Source organism: Hakea prostrata, chromosome 6, assembly GCF_041222555.1.
Source record: "Hakea prostrata isolate BN-2017 chromosome 6, UWA_Hpros_2, whole genome shotgun sequence".
NCBI classification, from domain to species: domain Eukaryota; kingdom Viridiplantae; phylum Streptophyta; class Magnoliopsida; order Proteales; family Proteaceae; genus Hakea; species Hakea prostrata.
The window spans coordinates 33,923,823-33,933,125 of NC_142605.1; the positions used below are offsets into that span (position 1 = coordinate 33,923,823).

Genomic DNA, 9,303 nt, shown 5'->3' on the forward strand with positions numbered 1-9,303 from the left:
GTAATGTTAGGACACATGCCCCCACATCTATAAGGAAATGGACTAGATTAGTTCAGCTCAAGACAAGTTGAACCAGCACTTGGCTGTTACTTACCCATCAAAAGCCCCGTCTGATATAAAAACTGCTCATCAAAGCTGAACTTACTAAAACGGGAACTAGATTGGTTGAATCAGTGGAAAACTTTAAGTCTAATCAGCTTATTTATGGGTGTCTTGATTTCATTTTAGGATCCTTGAAGGTGAATCCAGGTCAAACCAAGATCACTTCCAATTGATTTTCAAGTTTCTTGGTCTATCTGGTGTTTAAAAATAAAGTCGACAGAAAAATCACAATCTTTTTTCGTAAATTGCTAATTATCTTCCACTTGCACCGACTAAGCTTGCGTGATCTAGGCCAATTGGTCACCACGAATTCTAATTTTTTTATTTCTAATTTCCATCTATAAAGCCAGACCAAATCTTAGCATTTTCACAGGCACAAAATCACAAGCACCTGAGTATTGTATCTCATACACACTACTTGGGGATTTTGGCCTACTGAGTACTGGAGATGGCATCCAAGGCTGCATCAATTGCTCTTCTCCTTATTCTCAATATCCTTTTCTTCACTTTGGTCTCTTCTTCTTCCCCATGCCCACCACCACCTAAGAAGTCTAACCATAAGCCTGGAACCGGATCTGGGTCTGGGTCTGGGTCTGGATCTGGTTCTGGTTCTGGATCAGGGTCAGGGTCTGGATCTGGCTCTGGTACCGGAAGTTGCCCTAAGGATGCCCTAAAATTCGGTGTTTGTGCCAAGGTGCTGCAGAACTTGGTCAACGTAACTCTAGGAACCCCACCCAAGACCCCTTGCTGCAGTTTGATTCAGGGTTTAGTTGATCTTGAGGCAGCTGTTTGCCTTTGCACAGCCCTGAAGGGCAATATTTTGGGCCTTAACCTGAACCTCCCTATCTCCTTAAGCTTGCTGGTGGGCTACTGCGGAAAGAAGGTCCCTTCTGGCTTCCAGTGTTCTTAGTCTTGTGCCCCTTATTTTTATGCTATGCTCTCTTTTCCATCTTTGTTTGTAACTCTATTCAACTCTTGCTAGCTATGTTTGGGCTTCGGAGTAGTTATGATGTGTTTGGGAGAATTGTTGTTTCTCACTTTCCTCCCATAGCTTTTCTAGGCGTTTTCTTCTAATAAAGACAGCCAGTGAGCTGGGTTGTAACAATATGTGCCGAAGAAAATGAATATATGTACTTTTGTGGAAGTTATTGAGTATGAGTTGATTCTTTGTTAATGAATGTATTCTTTCCTATTGCTTTTTCACTGTTATGTTAGGTTTCTTATGATCTCTTTGTGTTAAAGAGTAGAAATACTCTTTGTTTAATCGTGCATTTGGATACATACTTTCTAGTGTGTAAACTGCACGGAGATACATACTTCAACGTGCATGAGTATATATCAAGGACTAATCTAACTACTGGGATTTCTGGCCCCCCCCCCCCCCCCAAAAAAAAAAAAAAAAAAAGAAAAGAAAAGAAAGAAAATCTAATTACTAAGATAATTTCCTTGAATGAAAATCTAACTACTGAGATAATTTCCTTAATGTTTCCATCTTGAAAGTTCATAGAGATTTTTTTTTTAATTATCATGTACCATTTTCATTTCAATTTTTAAAACCATTTTTATTTCTTAGTCTTGCTTTATGTGGTTATGGTTAACTGAAAATTATCGCGATATCAAATTTGCCATCAAGTCAAGTTAGTTTTCATATCAAAACTTCGGGGAAAGAATTCTTAATTTTCTACAAATGTGAGTCTATTTCTCCTTTTCCTGAAAAAGATAGACAAATGGGCTAGATAGAAAATTAATTCCCTACAATTTCTTATTACAGAAGTAACTTCACCCTACTATAGCCTCCTCACAGATCCTGTAATTCTTTTACATTACTACTCCCCAAATGAGTTGATGATAGCCATCTGCATGTATACGCAAATGAAAATACATCTGAAGGTGATGACATTGTCCCTTTGGTTTCCATAGATACCATCATTACCTTGTAAATGGTAAGAACAGAACAAGTGAACTACCTCCAGAATGTATGTGCACCTACACATCCATGCAGATTAGCCAAAACTCCATTAGAACTTGACATCAGAGTGGGATCTAGATCCTTAACATCTGCTATGCACTTCAACTAAAATTACAAGTACAGTATCTACTCCCATGTTTTAAAACTACTACAGTAGCACAAGGACTGCATATAACTGCATGATACTTCTCCGTTCATCTGTGGAACCTGTAGCGCGTAACAGAAACTGTAATTGTGGAGGTGAATTCTGAGGACATGGATGACTATAATTTCTTAGCAATAACTTCATATATATAATTTCACCCTCAGTAAGATAAGAACAAGAAAAGCAAAATAAAGGCAAAACATAAGAACTATGGAATTCCATGAAACTGAACTTACGCTTGAAACTGAAGGAGCTCATGGATTCAATCAGTTACCGATTGGTCATAAAATTCCGCAATCTGATGCCCCCTGAAAATTTCCAAACTCTTCAATTTTGATTATATTCCTATCAAACAATATTTAAATGGTTCCCATTTCAACGAATCCAAATACTCGAGCTTCTGGAGATATGTATTTTTGACTGCTTGACGCATACCAATGCACCCTGCTCTTCTCACATTTCAGTGGCGGGTAGCTTATCTTCTCTAAATCTTCTAATCTGTTCCAACCCATCGGAGAAGAAAGCAACTGCTGATATTGCATGACTAATAACTAAAGACATCATCAATAAAATGGCAGAGAAAATAAAAAATGAGGAAACAGAATGGAAACCCTTACCAGCTTCCACATTTGAAGATATATGAACAAAAGCAGCTCACCTGAATCAATAACGATATTTAGATTGGTCTTCTAGTCTTTGTTGAACAGCTTCAGATTTCAAGTCCTCGTACCATGTCGCTTTTTTCAAATTTTGACACGACCTTTGCTGCCGAAGAGCCTAAACCATTTTTGACCCTCGAGAGCCGGGGTTTAGAATGTATAGAGAATGGATGAGGCCGAATTTTTTTCCTAGAAGATGATATCACATGAGAACTAATTGGGAGGATGAGATGAGAGGTGAGACAGAAGATCTTACCCTAGAGGATGATATGAGAGCTAATATGTTCGAACAATTTTGTCTTACCCTTTCTCAATGGGTGACAATTTATTAATGGAGATACAGTTATGCTCTGTGTAAGTTCACAAAACCCTAATTAGGGTTTGAGTTTGAGTTTATATTTGCAACTTACCTTAATAGGTTTTACAACTTATACTACACTTCTGAATTCTAGGTTACACTACGGCCGTGTTGCCTAATAAATTGAAAGGAACCTCCAGATTACTTCTGCCAAACCAATTCATTAAGTTAAACACAGAATCTTTAAATGAAGTATCTTCTCTTCCGTTTGAAATCTTCAAGACCAACAGGATTTGCATAACTAGAGTAGATTTACTCTCGATAAGCTCATAGACAACTGACTTCCTAATTCTCCACAAATTATTAATTAGTACTAATCTGTAGATATAGTTAGAAGGGGAAATCTTCATTCTGTCATGTCATCAAAGAGTCTCAAGGACTCTTTAATTCCTCTCTCTCATTTCCCCAAAGGAAATCCTACCGTAGAAAAACACCCTTCTGCAGGTTGTTTATTAAGGTGCATTATGAAACAATACGAGGGAACACGCTTGTCTCTTCAATGGATGCAAACTTATGGAGCATTTTTATCGACCCAAGATCCCTAAAAGCACTGTGTAATATGGGAACAAGCAAGGCTTTGGGGACTAGCTTGTGTTCGGAAAGGCAACAAGAATCCTATCGATGACTGTTGCAGTTCTTGGAAATTAGTATCAGTTCAAAAACTTCACTTAGGGATTTGAGTTTTGCAGAAGTATGTGTTGCCTTAGAAATTAAAATGCATTGGCTAGACGTTATAAGTAACCCACCACATGGGTTTCTGGAGAGTAAAGGCTGAAGGTAAAAGTCATTCTATTCACCTGTTGTCCTCAACAGAAGATCATGTGTGTTAGGGCTCAGGGAAATCTGTTAAGCACGTAGGTGCTGCGGCAGTTCAGCGGCATGCATCTGATAGCTTTCCAGCTCTTCACAGCTTCTTCAAATAGATGGCACAGGTGGAATAAGTTTCTAAGACAGAGAAAGAGAGAGAGAGAGTTTGGTTCAAGCCAGCTTCAACTTTCACTTCTGTTCGGGAGATGCCACATTCGTAAGATGGGTGATTTACTTATAACACTGAACAATGATGGTGCTGGTCTAAGGGAATTATTTCTGGAGTGAAACAAGTCAGAAAACGCCAGGAAGCAAAAGTCGAATCTAAATTTTACCGAGCGGAAAAAACTTTCTAATGGTACAGGAAAGAGGAACTAACAAGCATCTACACAGAAGACCAATTAGCTGAATATAATCAGTTCAACCTTCTTTTCTTTTCCTTCCCCCTCCCCACCTTCAGTCTCAACAAGCTAATTATAGCAAAATGATAGGGTTAAGTACTTTTGGTTTTTGATATAACTGAGTGAAACGCGATGCAGTTTTAAGATGACTACTTTCATACGCGGGGAGCACGGAGCACAAGTATGGAACCATTAGATTTTGGGCCTTCTACTTGGATATCAAGTTAATTGCTAGCCGACCAAGCAATTACTTCCCTGATACCCTAATCTTGTGCTTGTCTCACATAGAAATCTTCACTCTTGGGTCTGATGTTTGCCCACTAGTAGTCAAACTCATCATATGTCCTCCCACTATTAACATTATTTCTTATACGAATTGCATGGAAATTGCTTGGGTCATGCGCATTATCGTCATACTGAGATTTTGCCGTCAGATCCAAAATCTCAGTTTTCAAATGTCTGAAATGTGTGGCTTGATGGTCCAGCAAGACCCGAATTGCATGGTTGTTTTCAACCAAGATTTTGAACGGCATTAACTTCAATTAAAAAAAATAGATTTGTAGCCAATGGAGGGATTGTAGGATGGTTAAGAACCTGACTTCTCAATGGAAAGGTCATGATTTAACCCTTACCGGCGGCATACGTAATATTCCTCTCCCCTATATATAAAAGCGCCTTTGAACAAAAAAAAAAAGAGAGTAGATTTGTACTCAAGTGCAGGTATGCTGTGTACACAAGATGACCTATCTCTCTTCCCCTGCTCCCTCCCTCCTTTCCCCCTTATTCCCCGTTTTCCAGTCAAATGTCACTCAGCCAAGCCAGAACAGAATAATTTACAAGGCTGACAAGAAACTCTTCTTTATTTGAAATAGAAATGTGAAGGTAAATGGCCTGGCTTGGCTGCACTTCGAGTTCCTCTGGCTTCCAATTCTTTTGGCCCGTGAAGGTGTAAGCCAGTAAGTTAATAATGCGATATCAGAGTCAACACTGTCCCATGGTGGTGCTTGATTCATTTACTTTTGTGGGTTCGTTGGCTTTCGCGCAAGTTCTCTCCAACATTTTCCATATGAGCTTCTGCCTAGCAGTTCGGTCCCCCACCCCAAGGGTGTTGGCATCACATTAATATGCGTTTGGCTCGAGGTAATCATGCCTCTCGGGAAAATTGATGAGTGCATCTTTGATGTAATCTTCTGTTGTAGAATTATTATTTGACCTAATTGGGAATCACCCTAGCCATATTTGTCCTGATACCAAATCAATTTGCTAGCTGATATAGGTTTGTTTATTTAGTGATATAATTTTAAAAACATAATGACAAAGAAAAACGAATAATCAAGAAGAAAATAGATCATAGAACTCACGTGTCAACAGTGTTCAGCTGGCAAGCTACTCAACTTTTGGAGGGTTATGAGAGGTTGCAAATTAATTAAATTAGCCTGCGTAGATATATAGTTATCAGAATTCAGAAATGATATAATATGGCACATCACGGGGTTGGAATTTGCATGGAACAGCTTTAGTTTTCTAACTTATATACGTGATGGCACTGTTACTCTAGTTGAAAAATGAAAGAAGAAGAATAATAGACAGATCACGGATTTGGCGTTTTCTTTCTTCCTCCTCACATGCAATATATACGATGGCAGAATGGGGATTGATGGTATACTGAAATTCTGGATTTGGAGATTGGATTTACATTCTATTAAACATGAATGCTGTGAGGTAGATTTTATTTGTCCCATGGGAAATTATACGCTTGAAAACCGGACCAGTCCTCGATCAGCTCAATCAGATTGACCTAGCACCTTCTGCGCGCTGTTATAATCAGAAATCCCGTCCCTTAAAGCTGAGATTTTTATTTGCGGTAGCAACTGAAAAGATCCAACATTGGTAACGACAGACAAGTGTATGAGTACATATGTAATATAATCTTCTTCTTTTTTTTATTTTTTTTATTTTTTTATTACATTCAAAGGTTTATAACTTTTACAAATTACAAAATGAAAGCCTCCACAGATGTTGCCTTAAGCCTCTGTGATGCTTCTTCCCCTTTTTCAACGTTGAATCCTCCGATGCCAAATCAATCACTGGACCACCACTGGTGGTGTTTGTTGATTCTTCTTTGGAGAGTGATGGAATCCATCTGACACAGACAACATTGTAGAGGACAGTGTAGACCACCATATCCTCCAAATAATCGAACTTGTAAGATCCCATCCATTCGAAATTTCATTCAACTTTGGCAAACTAAAAAGTTATACTGCCAATTTGAAACTTGTAATCCACTTTTGAGTTCTAAGCTAAACCTTATGTTTCGATTGTAATCCACTTTTGAGTTCTAAGCTAAAGCTTGTGTTTCGATTTATTGCTTTTTATAAAGAGGAGAATGAAGAACAAGAAACAACAGCTAGGGTTTCGAATCCTGCAGTATTATTTGGCATCTAGCATCATTGATCTCTTACTTTCTCTTATTTTCTTCATCCATGAATTGATTCGATTTGGTCATACCCACAATCGAGCTATAGAAAGGTATTTGCGGAGCTCGTCTTTGTTCCGGATCTCCACATCATTCTCTATCTTTTGTTTCTCTATTTCAATTTCTTCATTTGATTTGAGTCACGAGAAGGTTGTTTGAGGTTTTGCGTTAGATGAGATACTATGAGGTTTTGGGCAATGATGGGGCACCATTGATCCTGGCGATGTCAAGGAAGATGGTTGGGGCACCATGCATTGATCCTAGCGACGTCGAGGAAGACCGTTTAGAGTTTGAAGGAGATTGTTGACTACCTGAATATGAAATCTACGCCATGCTTAATGTTTGTGAAATAAAAATAACCGCAAGCGCACAATATCACATAGCCAACGGGTCGATTTCAAGGAGAATGTAAAGTGGATCCGAACTAAGTTGTTTAGAATAAGGGGTTGAGTCAGGTAAGCCAAGGGTTTCATTTGTAAATTAAAAACATTAAATCTTTGAATGTAAAAAAAATACTCGTATTTACATGGACACCCTTTTGATTTTTGATCGTCAGTTCCTGACTTCCTGTTCGATTTGGTTTTAAATTATAGAGTGGAAAGAGAAGAATCACATACTTTCATTGATAATTAGTTTAAAATTATGAATTGCCATTATCATGCACTAGCAGTCTAGCACCGACAGAATTGCGTGATCACAAGCCAAATTGCCACCTCAAATCCTAGTTATTTATTTCCAACTTCCATCTATAAAACCCATACCAACTCTCAGCAATCTCAGAGGCACAAAATCACAAACACCTGAGTATTGTATCTCATACAAACTCACTTGGGGATTTTGGCCTACTGAGGACTAGAGATGGCATCAAAGGCTGCATCAATTGCTCTTCTCCTTATTCTCAATATCATTTTCTTCACTTTGGTCTCTTCTTCCCCATGCCCACCACCACCTAAGAAGTCAAGCCATAAGCCTGGAACCGGTTCTGGGTCTGGATCTGGTTCCGGTTCTGGTTCTGGGTCAGGGTCAGGGTCTGGATCTGGTTCTGGGTCAGGGTCTGGATCTGGCTCTGGTACCGGAAGTTGCCCTAAGGATGCCCTAAAATTCGGTGTTTGTGCCAAGGTGCTGCAGAACTTGGTCAACGTAACCCTGGGAACCCCACCCAAGACCCCTTGCTGCAGTTTGATTCAGGGTTTAGTTGATCTTGAGGCAGCTGTCTGCCTTTGCACAGCCCTCAAGGGCAGTATTTTGGGCCTTAACCTGAACCTCCCTATCTCCTTAAGCTTGCTGGTGAATTACTGCGGAAAGAAGGTCCCTTCTGGCTTTCAGTGTTCTTAGTCTTGTGCCCCTTATTTCTATGCTGTGCTCTCTTTTCCATCTTTGTTTGTAACTCTATTCAACTCTCGCTAGCTATTTTTGGGAGAATTGTTGTTTCTCACTTTCCTATCATAGCTTTTCTAGGCGTTTTCTTCTAATAAAGACAGCAAGTGAGCTGGGTTGTAACAATCTATGCCGAAGGAATTGAATAATGAGTTGATTCTTTGTTAATGAATGTATTCTTTCCTATTGCTTTTTCACTGTTATGTTAGGTTTCTTATCTCTTTGTGTTACAAGAGTAGAAATACTCTTGTTTCATCGTGCATGTGATGCATACTTTTTTTTTTGGGTAAACTGCACGGATATGCATACACTGCAATGTGCATGAATATATACTAGGCCTATTGTTCAATTAAACAAACAAATGATAGCTGCAGGTTTTGTCGATACTTTGACCAACCTGCTGGATTTTCCTGGCTTCTTTCCTAAAAGAGCAACGTCCATTCTTGCATCAAGGACTAATCTAACTACTGGGATTTCTAAACCCCCACCCCCCCCCCCCCCCCCCTTCCCAAAAAAAAAACACACTACTGAGATAATTTCCTTAATTTTTCCATCTTGAAAGTTTATAGAGACTTTTTCTTTTAATTATCATATACAATTTTCATTTCAAATTTTAAAACCATTTTTATTTATGTAGTTATGGTTAATTGAAAATTATCACTCTATCAAATTTGCCCTCAAGTAAATTTAGTTTTCATATCAAAACTTTGGGGAAAGAATTCTTAATTTTCTACAAATGTGACCTAAATCAGTACTCCCATGAGTCTATTTCTCCTTTTCTTGTATGCAAAAGGGACTTTTTTATCCCCTTGTTTAGGAAGAAAAAGATAGACAAATGGGCTAGCTATATAGAAAATTACTTCCCTACAATTTTTTTATTACAGAAATGACTTCACCTTAGTATGACCTCCTCACTGATCCTGTAATTCTTTTGCATCACTACTCCCCAAATGAGTTGATGATAGTCATCTACATGTATACGCAAATGAAAATACATCTGAAGGTGATG

General features: G+C 38.6%; 3 pseudogenes; 2 read left to right on the plus strand and 1 right to left on the minus strand.

The window, feature by feature from the left end:
- The first annotated feature begins 455 nt into the window (after positions 1-455).
- LOC149013500 (14 kDa proline-rich protein DC2.15 pseudogene) lies at positions 456-1,276 on the plus strand (annotated as a pseudogene).
- Positions 1,277-3,650: 2,374 nt separating this feature from the next.
- Positions 3,651-6,658, minus strand: LOC149013501 (uncharacterized; annotated as a pseudogene).
- Positions 6,659-7,671: 1,013 nt separating this feature from the next.
- On the plus strand, positions 7,672-8,618 carry LOC149013502 (putative lipid-binding protein AIR1 pseudogene; annotated as a pseudogene).
- Positions 8,619-9,303: the final 685 nt, after the last annotated feature.